This window comes from Anomaloglossus baeobatrachus, chromosome 1, assembly GCF_048569485.1.
Source record: "Anomaloglossus baeobatrachus isolate aAnoBae1 chromosome 1, aAnoBae1.hap1, whole genome shotgun sequence".
In the NCBI taxonomy this organism is placed as follows: domain Eukaryota; kingdom Metazoa; phylum Chordata; class Amphibia; order Anura; family Aromobatidae; genus Anomaloglossus; species Anomaloglossus baeobatrachus.
The window spans coordinates 906,534,096-906,547,212 of NC_134353.1; positions in this window are offsets into that span (position 1 = coordinate 906,534,096).

Below are 13,117 nucleotides of genomic sequence, written 5' to 3' on the forward strand. Positions count from 1 at the left end.
ACACCGGGGGGCAATGGTGTCAGATGTTATACACTGGGGGCAATGGTGCCAGATGTTATACACTGGGGGCAATGGTGCCAGATGTTATACACCGAGGGGCAATGGTGCCAGATGTTATACACCGGGGGGCAATGGTGCCAGATGTTATACACCGGGGGGCAATGGTGTCAGATGTTATACACTGGGGGCAATGGTGCCAGATGTTATACACTGGGGGCAATGGTGCCAGATGTTATACACCGGGGGCAATGGTGCCAGATGTTATACACCGGGGGCAATGGTGCCAGATGTTATACACCGGGGGCAATGGTGCCAGATGTTATACACTGGGGGCAATGGTGCCAGATGTTATACACCGGGGGCAATTGTGCCAGATGTTATACACCGGGGGCAATGGTGCCAGATGTTATACACCGGGGGCAATGGTGTCAGATGTTATACACCAAGGGGCAATGGTGCCAGATGTTATACACCGGGGGGCAATGGTGCCAGATGTTATACACTGGGGGCAATGGTGCCAGATGTTATACACCGAGGGGCAATGGTGCCAGATGTTATACACCGGGAGGCAATGGTGCCAGATGTTATACACCGGGGGGCAATGGTGTCAGATGTTATACACCGGGGGCAATGGTGCCAGATGTTATACACCGAGGGGCAATGGTGCCAGATGTTATACACCGGGGGGCATTGGTGCCAGATGTTATACACCGGGGGGCAATGGTGTCAGATGTTATACACTGGGGGCAATGGTGCCAGATGTTATACACTGGGGGCAATGGTGCCAGATGTTATACACCGAGGGGCAATGGTGCCAGATGTTATACACCGGGGGGCAATGGTGCCAGATGTTATACACCGGGGGGCAATGGTGTCAGATGTTATACACTGGGGGCAATGGTGCCAGATGTTATACACTGGGGGCAATGGTGCCAGATGTTATACACCGGGGGCAATGGTGCCAGATGTTATACACCGGGGGCAATGGTGCCAGATGTTATACACCGGGGGCAATGGTGCCAGATGTTATACACTGGGGGCAATGGTGCCAGATGTTATACACCGGGGGCAATTGTGCCAGATGTTATACACCGGGGGCAATGGTGCCAGATGTTATACACCGGGGGCAATGGTGTCAGATGTTATACACCGGGGGCAATGGAAGCAGATGTTATACACCAGAGGCGAGGGGCTGGATGTTATATACTGGGGGCAATGGTGCCAGATGTTATATACCGGGGGCAATGGTGCCAGATGTTATATACCGGGGGCAATGAGACCAGATGTTATACACCAGGGGCGAGTGGCTGGATGTTATATACCGGGGCAATGGTGCCAGATGTTATATACCGGGGGCAATGGTGCCAGATGTTATACACTGGGGGCCAATGGTGCCAGATGTTATACACCGGGGGGCAATGGTGCCAGATGTTATACACCGGGGGCAATGGAAGCAGATGTTATACACCAGGGACGAGGGGTCGGATGTTATACACCGGGGGCAATGAGACCAGATGTTATAGACCAGGGGTGAGAGGCCAGATGTTATACATGGGGGGCAACGGTACCAGATGTTATAGACCGGGAGCAATAAGGCCAAATGTTATACACCAGGGGCGAGGGGCAAGATGTTATACACCGGGGACGAGGGGCCGGATGTTATACACTGGGGATGAGGGGCAACATGTTATACACCAGGGGCGAGGGGCCGGATGTTATACACCAGGGGAGACGGAGCCAGATGGGATACACTGAGGGGGTAATGGGGCTGGATGTTATATTCCAGGGGTGATGGGGTTAGATGTTATACAAGGGGGGCAACCGGGCTGGATGTTATATGTTAGGGGAAATTTATGTTATACACTGGGGGTGATGGGGTCGGATGTTATAAACCGGGGGCAAGGGGGTCATGTATTATATATACCGGGGATGAGTGGCCAGATAATATATACCGGGGTGGGGAGGGGAGTAGCATTGGGGTCGGCTGTTATACACTGGTGGGGGGTGATGGGCCTGGATGTTATACACCTGGGGTGATAGGGCCAGGCGGTATAGCCATATCCCCACATAGTGAATATCAGCACAGATCAGCTGTGCTCCTTCCCACATAGACCCCTATGCAGCTCCTTAGGCAGAATGTATGTCTGGTATTGTATGACTTGAATCCCAATTATTTTCACCATTTTTATCCTCTGCAGGCTCTTTGCAGTTGTCTCTGAGCTGGTGGGTGGAAACTGGCTGCTATAATGTCTCTCATACTCAGTACACACAGACATGAGGGAATCCTGCGCTCCAGTCTTTATCACATAAAAGAAAGTTTCTTATATTCGGCTGTAGTACTGATTTATGCAGTTCATTGACCATTTCATTGTTAATAACATTCTATTCTTTAGACATTCTGGGGTATTTTTCTCACCAAATTATTTGACAAAAACTAATATTTCTAAAAATATGAGATAACTGAAATTAGGAATAGTTTTATAATCTGCTGCCATCTGCGTCTGTGTCTGGAGCGGGCGATTTGTAGATGTTCCTGCAGAGTTATGGACATCACTGCGGTGTCTGGGAATAATTCTCATATGTGGACTCCAGCGTATTCCTGCAAGACAAGAAGCATTTCTTATAGTATCATCCCAAGTACATGCAGGAGATCAGAGTCCACAAAGGCCCCTTGGAAAATTTGGCAATTTATGTGACGTAATACTTGCTCAAAATGCAACAAAATAATGCTGCTATACTGCTAAGAGAACCGTATGGAGTTATTCAGTAAATACATAATGAAGCAATAGTAACATTTGTTCCAAATAAAATTAATCTGAATCAAAAGTGACTCAAAATGGCGTTCATTGTTGTCCAGTGGTGACTGGATGGGAGCCCCTGTACTGACCCTCAGAGTAAGCGTACCCTAGGCTATCCCTCAACCCAGAGGTACGCTTGAAGGTAGCAAGGTCTGAGCCCCTAGAATTTCCCTATCTCCTGTCCTTGACCCTGATAGTAAGACTTCCACCACAACCTACCACCCAGGGGGATGGGCCAGGACAGAAGTCACAAATACAGATAGACAGGGGAAACAAGACTCACACACACCTAAAACCAGCACCAGGGAACTACAAAAAGGGGACAGGGAGGGGTAACACAGGAAGGAGAAAATAAAAAAACTTACTACATTCACACACAACAGCAGATGGCAAAAACCACGTCCTCACATCTCCTGGCTTAGCTCCAGACAGAACTGAATAACCAGCACCCTCTGCTGGGAGCAGAGGGTTTTTATCCAGACCAGAAATCAAAAGTGACTCAAAATGGTGTTTATTGTTGTCACCTAAATGGCAGAGAGGAGTGACTGGATGGGAGCCCCTGCCCTGATCTTCAGACTAAGTGTATGTGATGCCCTGACAAAACCAGGTAGTCACAGACACATCTAATCCTCCTTGGTAATCTGATCCCACACTGGTACAGTTCTGCAGACACACCCCTCCCTCCCCCCCCAGTGTTGAAGCTAAACAGAGCAGCAGGGGAGGGGCTGGTGCAGAGTGTGAGAGGAGAGGGAGCAGAGCAGACTGGGGTGTGGAAGCTCCCGGCTGCTGTGGAGGGGTGGAAGCGAGCTCCAGGACTGCTGGAAGGAGTAGAGCGGTGGGAAGGAGCCGAGGTGACCGGGGCAGGGTAGTGGCCAGCCGGCATCGTAATTGGGCTCCGGATTATCGCTGGGGAGTGGACCCCCCGTTCCAAGCCGAGGAGTTGAGGAGGCTTCCTATCGTAGTGGACAGAGAGAGAGAGAGGGCCTTGCTGTACCGGGTGTGGGATCCGAACACCCCCCCCCGTACCAAAGGGTACGGACATCGGCAGCTTCTGGTTAATTCCTGACTCTGTGAGTTTTCTTGCAAAGCGAACTGTGAGTAACAACATCCCCTGGTCCAACCGGGCGCACAGCTCTCAGACGGTCGCCATCTCTTCCCTGCACCACCTCACTGGGGTCCCGGGACACCAACACCCTACCCGTGGAGGGAAATCACCACCTTGCTGCCCACCACCATCCCCGGGATCCTTTAACCGGCAGCGGCGGTGCTCCGTTACCTCACCGCACACCATGGGTGGCGTCACGGACTTATATAGCTATCCCCAAAACAAACCCCCCCTTTTCAATCGGGGCAACCGCAAGACCCCCGGGTCCGGAGACACTCAAGCCACCCACCAGAAGGTCCGGATCTGAGCAGCTCGGCTGATGCGAACGGGGCGGTACATGTACCCTAGGCTATCCCTCAACCCAGAGGTAGCTTAACAGCAGACCACAAAACATACGTCCTCACAGCTCCAGAATGACCTAAATAGCTGCCGCCCTCTGCTGGGAGCAGAGGGTTTTTATCCAGACCAGAAGTGGTAATAAGAGAAAACACTTGGCCAAGGTAAATGAACTTGCTGCTAGCAAGGAGAACTGATAACTGCCAAAAGAAAAACACATGTACATGGAAAGAAAGGAAGGGGTAAAAATATAATAAAGAATAATAAAAAACAGGAAAGCCAGGACATAATGTGCACTGCACTAAAGTTCCAAACTGTGATTTTTATTAAAATTGGAGATTTTTGGCAAAAAAATTGCAATTTCTTGAGCTACCCCGCCACGTCACAGCAAATCTGCCAAAAATCTCTAATTTTAATAAAAACCTGAAAGAAGTGAAAACAGGGAGCGCATGTGAAGAGTCTCAGGGCAGGAGTAACGGTGAGACCGGTAATTAAAACTGCTCACCTGGAGTGGTTGTGCAGCCCTCGCACAACCACGGTAATAGACGGGAGTGTAATGTTCCGCTGTCAGGAGGATTATCCGTAAGATCCTTCCAGGGAGACAGATTCCTGTGAGCCTGATCCAGCCGCAGGTTAGTGGAGGGAATAAGCATCCAAAAGGTCCTGGTTTTGATGAAGCCTCCGTTTGAGCAGCTCTTGCCATGGACCCCCGAAGGGGGAAATAGCTATCAATAAAGGTGAATCATGGTCTCATAGAGCGCTAAGGAGTCTACAAAATCGTTTAGTAAGTTTTATTTGTTTTATCAAAGCCACAACGCGTTTCGATATACACAATATCTTCGTCAGGTGGATATCCATAGCGCTCCTTTAGACCATGATTCACTTTTATTAATTTTAATAAAAAGCACAGTTTGGAATTTTAGTGCAGAGCACATTATGTGCTGGCTTTCCTGTTTTTTATTCTTCATTGAATTGGTCGGTGGCTGACCCCCACCTAGTCGTGCACCCTAACTTGGTTTGCTTTCCATCTGTTTAATTTTGTCAATGGGTGGCTGTTCACATTCAGCCACCAAGCCCTGTCCACAGGCTATTTACTTCATGCAGCATTTGCTTGGGCCTGTCCCGCCCACAGCCATGACTGTCATGGGTACGGGACTGAAAAGCACCAGGTGAGTGCTGCTAAGAACAGTTCTACTTTTTCATATGGGAGGCCGTATGGCACATTTTAAATAGCATATTTTAGAGTAGGACTGCCCCATAGAGATTTGCCATGACGTGTCGGGGTAGCTCAAGAAATTGCAATTTTTTTGCAAAAAATCTCTAATTTTAAAAAAAAGCACAGTTTGGAATTTTAGTGCAGTGCACATTATGTGCTGGCTTTCCTGTTTTTTTATTCTTCATTAAAAATATATTATACATATTATACTCACCTGTCCTGGACCTGTACAAATGCATCCTCCTCGGGCTTCTGCTTCAGGTTTTAGTTCTTCCAGGTGGTTGACCTTGCACATTCTTATGGGGGCCACGCTAGACATTGACATCAATGATGTACGTAGTCCCCCATGTGAGACCAGTCAGTGGCATCAGCGCTGGAAGAACCCCCCCAAAAAAGGAGCAGAGGAGCTGCAACAGCGGAGGGCAGGTGATGGTGAGTAGAACGTGATTTTTTATTTTAAGCCTTCAAAAGAATCAGGTAAAATCCTGGCCGATGGATTTGTGTGAATAAAATTCCCAAATATTCGGATTTGCCAGAATCTGGCACAATTTGGGAGAATTATGAACAAGTTTGATTTGCTACAGATAAATTCACTCATCTTCAACTGTCGTGTATCGTTATTGCCAAGAAGGCAAAGGTGTCACCGGTCAGACGGCACAGCGAGCAATGTGCACAGTGCCAGTATATAAGGAGGACACAGCTCAACTAGGGTCCCACAAAAATCCCCGAGAACACATGGATGTTAGGCTACGTTCCCACCATGAGCGTTTACTGATTTTTTTGCGCATTTTTTGTCTCACCGAAAGTTCATCATGGGAACTAAGCCTTATAATAATTTATACCAAGCAACAAACTCAGCTCTGCTGCATCTAGGCAATCACAGTCACGGCCACACCGATTACATGGAATTTATTATAATCAGTAGCAGAATAGATTTTTATGGAATAACGACAGAAGCTTCTTACCGGGAGGCGTCAGCGATGGTCTTTCTATCATCTGTTGGAGGAACAAAAAGGAGAACAGGTTTGGGTGCGATCATTTGCAATTTGTTTAAGTCACTTTTCTTTTTTTGTCTTATGGTATTAGTTGGCTTTTTTTCCCTTTTCATAGTATCATAGTATCATAGTTTTTAAGGTTGAAGGGAGACTCTAAGGGCGGCTTTGCACGTTGCGACATTGCACGTGCGATATCGATGGGGTCAAATCGAAAGTGACGCACATCCGGCGTCGCAGTCGATATCGCAACGTGCAAATCCTTTTTCATACGATGAACGAGCGCAAAAGCGTCGTTATCGTATCATCGCTGCAGCCTCCGACATTTCCATAATGCCGGTGCAGCGACAGGTGCGATGTTGTTCCTCGCTCCTGAGGCAGCACACATCGCTGTGTGTAAAGCCGCAGGAGCGAGGAACTTCTCCTTACCTGCCGCCGGCTGCAATGAGAAGGACGGAGGTGGGCGGGATGTTTACATCCTGCTCATCTCCGCCCCTCCACTTCAATTGGCCGCCTGCCGTGTGACGTCGCTGTGACGCCGCACGACCCGCCCCCTTAGGAAGGAGGCGGGTTGCCGGCCAGAGGGACGTCGCACGGCAGGTATGTGCGTGTGAAACTGCCGTAGCGATAATAATCGCTACGGCAGCTTTCACTAGATATTAGACGTGCGACGGGGGCGGGACTATTGCTGCAGCATCGGTAACACATTGTTACCGATGTCGCAGCGTGCAAAGCCCGCCTAAGTCCATCTAGTTCAACCTGTAGCCTAACATGTTGATCCAGAGGAAGGCAAAAAAACCCCAATGTGGCAAACAAGTTCCAATGGGGAAAAATCTCCTTCCTGACTCCACAGCCGGCAATCAGACTAGTTCCCGGGATCAATACCCTGTCATAAAATCTAATATACATAACTGGTAATATTAAATTTTTCAAGAAAGGCATCCAGGCTCTGCTTAAATGTTAGTAGTGAATCACTCATTACAACATCATGCGGCAGAGAGTTCCATAGTCTCACTGCTCGTACAGTAAAGAATCCTCGTCTGTGATTATGATTAAACCTTCTTTCCTCAAGACGTAGCGGATGCCCCCGTGTTCCAGTCGCAGGTCTAGGTGTAAAAAGATCTTTGGAAAGGTCTCTGTACTGTCCCCTCATATATTTATACATTGTGATTAGATCCCCCCTAAGCCTTCGTTTTTCCAAACTATATAACCCCAAGTTTAATAACCTGTCTTGGTATTGCAGCCCCCCCATTCCTCTAATAATCTTGGTCGCTCTTCTCTGCACCCTCTCCAGTTCAGCTATGTCCTTCTTATATATCGGTGACCAGAATTGTACACAGTATTCTAAGTGCGGTCGCACTAGTGACTTGTACAGAGGTAGAACTATATTTTTTTCATGAACACTTATACCTCTTTTAATACATCCCATTATTTTATTAGCCCTGGCAGCAGCTGCCTGACACTGTCCACTAAAGTGAAGTTTACCATCCACCCATACACCCAAGTATTTTTCTGTGCCTGTTTTACCCAGTGTTCTACAATTAAGTACATAATCATAAATGTTATTTCCTCTACCCAAGTGCATGACCTTACATTTATCTACATTAAACTTCAATTGCCACTTCTCAGCCCAATCCTCCAATTTACATAAATCTCCCTGTAATATAAAATTATCCTCCTCTGTATTGATTACCCTGCAGAGTTTAGTATCATCTGCAAATATTGAAATTCTACTCCGCATGCCCCCAACAAGGTCATTTATAAATATGTTGAAAAGAAGCGGGCCCAATACTGACCCCTGTGGTACCCCACTATGAACTGAGACCCAGTCCGAGTACGTACCATTAATAACCACCCTTTGTTTCCTATCACTGAGCCAGTTTTTAACCCAGTTACACATATTTTCCCCTATCCCCATTATTCTCATTTTATGTACCAACCTTTTGTGTGGCACCGTATCAAAAGCTTTTGAAAAGTCCATATACACAACATCCACTGCATTTCCCTGGTCCAGGCTTGAACTTACCTCTTCATAGAAGCTGATCAAATTAGTTTGACAGGATCGATCCCTCATAAACCCATGTTGATACTCTGTCATAAGGTTATATTTCTTGAGATACTCCAGTATAGCATCTCATAGTTACATAGTTACTTAGGTTGAAAAAAGACCTAGGTCCATCTAGTTCAACCTTCCTCAACCAGTTCTACATTTAGTCACTAAGTCATTTATAACCAACAATGTTTTGTGTACTGAGGAAATCATCCAGCCCTGATATAAAAGCTGTTATAGTATCTGCCATTACTACCTCTTGTGGTAGTGTATTCCACAGTCTGACCGCTCTAACTGTAAAGAACCCTTTCCTATTTAGGTTTCGGAATCGCTTTTCTTCCACTCGCAGTGAGTGCCCCCTAGTCCTTAGTACTGTCTTTGGAAGGAATAAGTCATGTGCCAGTCCTTTATATTGACCACACATGTATTTATACATATAAATGAGATCTCCTCTGAGACGTCTTTTTTCTAAGCTAAACATATCTAACTTTTTCAACCTGTCATCATATGGGAGGCCTTCCATTCCTTGTAATAGTCTAGTTGCCCGCCTTTGAACTGACTCTAACTTCTGAATGTCCTTTTTAAAATGTGGAGCCCAAAACTGGATCCCGTATTCCAGATGTGGCCTTACAAGTGATTTATAGAGGGGTAACAATACGTTGGGATCACGGGATCTAATCTCTCTTTTTATACACCCTAAAATCTTGTTTGCTTTAGCAGCTGCTGCTTGACATTGATTGCTGCTGCTCAGCTTATTTGTAATGAGAATACCCAAGTCCTTCTCCTGTTCTGTAGTCCCGAGTTTACTTCCATTTAATGTATATGCAGCTATAGGATTACTCCGTCCTAGGTGCATTACTTTACATTTATCAACATTAAATCTCAATTGCCTAGTATCTGCCCATTCTGACATCTTATCCAGATCTTTTTGTAATATTGTACTATCCAGGTCAGTTTTTAATATCCTACATAGTTTGGTGTCATCGGCAAAGACTGACACTGTACTATCAATCCCATCCACAAGGTCATTAATAAAGAGAGTAAAAAGAATCGGTCCAAGCACAGATCCCTGCGGCCCCCACTGCTGACTACAGCCCATTTAGAGAATGTACCATTTATGACTACTCTTTGTTTCCTATCTTTTAGCCAATTCCTTACCCAGTTGCATATAGTTTCCCCTAGTCCTTGCTTCTGGAGCTTTAGTATAAGGCTATTATGTGGTACAGTATCAAATGCCTTTGCAAAGTCCAAATAAATCACATCAGCTGCATTACCAATATCCAGGCTTGAACTTACCCCCTCATAGAACCCCAACAGGTTGGTTAGACACGACTTATCTTTCATGAATCCATGCTGTTTGTCAGTTATCATATTATTTTCTGCAATATATTTTTGCATGTCATCCCTTAAAATGCCCTCAAAAACTTTGCATACTACTGATGTCAGGCTTACTGGACGGTAGTTGCCTGGATCTACCCTCTTACCTTTCTTAAATATCGGTACCACATCAGCAATCCTCCAATCCTGAGGCACCAACCTCTCTCAAGAAACCCTCAAGGATTTTACCAACCGTAGAGGTTAAACTTACCGGCCTATAATTTCCCGGCTCAGTTTTTGTCCCCTTTTTGAATATTGGCACCACATTTGCTATGCGCCAGTCCTGCGGTACCGACCCTGTTATTAAGGAATCTGAGAAGATTAAAAATAATGGTCTATCTATCACAGAACTCAATTCCTGACGTACTCTGGGGTGTATGCCATCCGGGCCCGGAGATTTGTCAACCTTAGTGATTTCGAGGCGGCGGCGTACTTCCTGCTGGGTTAAGCAGGTAATATTCAAGGGTGAATTTATGGTATCACTGGTCATGTCATCTGCCATGGCATTTTCTTGTATAAAAACCGTAGAAAAAAAGTCATTCAGCAGGTTGGCTTTACCCTCATCCCCTTCCACCATTTCACCAAGACTATTTTTAAGGGGGCCAACACTATCGCTTTTCAGTTTTTTACTGTTTATGTAGTTAAAGAATATTTTAGGATTATTTTTACTTTCTCTCGCAATGAGTCTCTCTGTCTCAAACTTAGCTAACTTAATTTGCTTTTTACATATTTTATTTAATTTTCTATAATTATATAATGCCTCATCACTACCTACCCTCTTTAATTCTTTTAAGGCTTTCTGTTTTTCTTTTATTGCTTCCCTTACAGCTCTATTTAGCCATAGGGGTTTCCTCCTATTTCTAGCATGTTTGTTCCCATAGGGTATATTTTCTGCACAAGCCCTATTCAGGATGCTCATAAAAGTCTCCCATTTGCTTTGTGTACTTTTATTACTTAGTACATCATCCCAGTTTATTGCACTAAGATCATCTCTCAACCGTTTAAAATTTGCTTTCCTGAAGTTTAGTGTCCTTGTAGCCCCTCCACTAGACATCTTACTAAAGAATACATGAAAACTTATTATTTTGTGATCACTATTCCCCAAGTAACCCCCAAGTTGTATATTTGATATGCGGTCTGGCCTATTGGTTAGTACAAAGTCTAGTAGTGCTCCCCCTCTTGTGGGGTCCTGTACCATTTGTGAAAGGTAATTATCTTTCATTGTTATCAAAAATCTATTTTTTGATCATTTGTTCTTTGTAAACCAGTTACCGTATGGGTTACGGGTTACCCTCAGGTGATAGAAATCCCAGACCAGAACCCCTCAGCTGATACAAACCCCCTCAGATGATACACACCCTCAGATCAGACCCCTCAGATGATACAAACCCCACACCAGACTCCCTCAGATGATACAGATCCCAGACCAGTCCCCTTCAGATGATACAGACCCCAGAACAGACCCCCTCATATGATACAGACTCCCTCAGATTGTATAAATCCCAGACCAGACCCCCTCACATGATACAGATCCCAGACCAGACCCCCTCAGTTGATACAGACCCCATATCAGTCCCACTCACATGATACAAACCCCAGACCAGACCCCTTCAGATGTTACAAACCCCCTCAGATGATACACACCCCAGATCAGACCCCCTCAGATGATATAAATCCCAGACCAGACCCCCTCACATGATACACACCTCAGATCAGACTCCCTCAGATGATACAGACCCCAGACCAGACCCCCTCAGATGATACAGACCCCAGACCATACCCCCTCAGATAATACAGACCCCAGACCAGACCCCCTCAGAAGATACAGACCCCAGATCAGACCCCCTTATGTAATACAGACCCCCTCAGATGATACCAACCCCGACCAGGCCCCCTCATATTATATAAATCCCAGACCAGACCCCCTCAGATGATATAGATCCCAGACCAGACCCCCTCAGATGATACACACCCCAGACCAGACCAGACCAGACCCCCTCAGATGATACAGAACCCAGACCAGACCCCCTCAGATAATACAGCCCCCAGAAAAGAACACCTCAGATGATATAACCCCCAGAAAAGACCACCTCAGATGATTCAGATCCTAGATCAGACCACAAAGTTCAAACTAATACAGAGGCTATAACCACATCTTTGCAAATATATTCAGATCCAAATCAGTATATCTAAATGCAGATACTGATCAGAGCCTCTGAAATAATACAGTAAATAAATGCAGACTCCAGGTCAGACCCCCTGAGATAGTACAGACCCCAGACAAGACTCCTCAATTCAGACTTCAAATACTCTAATTAAGTTCACCTAACATGAATCAGACCCAGAACAAAACCCCCTAAATAAAAAAAGACCCTGGAACCAATCCGCTGCGTATATTAATTATAATTGGATATTTTTTTTTGTGGAACGTGCATTTTTCACACCAACCACTAGATGTCAGCAACAAGAGACAGTGTAGAAAATAATATATGCGCTGGGTACAAGGGGGAGAACTGACGTGTTCCTGCACTGCTGCCCAGACGGTCACCTTAGGGGATTTCTCTCCCACTTGGTATATGATGGTAATGTCATCATACATAGTGACAGATGATGTCATCCATAGTGACAAACGATGTCATACATAGTGACAGCTTAAAGGGAACCTGTCAGCAGAAATTTAGCTTTAAACCTAAAAGTTTCCCCTTTTGCAGCTCCTGGGCTGCATTCTAGCAAGGTTCCTACATTTTTTTGTGCCCCCTTTTAAACCATTATTAAATGCTTTATAAAGTTGTACCTTTTGGTATGCAATTCTTGTAAATTATCCATGGGGGCGGGCTGTCTGGTGTCCGTTACTGTCCCTCCTGCCGACTTACGCCGTCCCCCAATGCTCCATTTCATACATCAGGACGCCGCCCACTGCGCCCTAGGTCCCGCGCATGCGCCGTGCAACTGTGCACTGTGTCCACAGTGACCGCTGGTGACGTGTGTCGCAGGCACGAGGTTATGGGCGGCGCTGTGATTGCATCAGCAAGTGCCCGCCCATAATCTCGTGCCCGCCCTTTCCCCTCTGCCTCCAGCGTTCTGCGCAAACGCTGGCCAGATGACCCGATGTCACCTCTCGTAACCGGTGGTGTCCTGCTCCGCTCCTCCCATCTATTTCCTGCTGCAGGGTAAGATGGGAAAGAGGTGACGTTGGTTCATCTGGCCAGCGCTTGCGCAGAACGCTGGAGGCCGAGGGGAAAG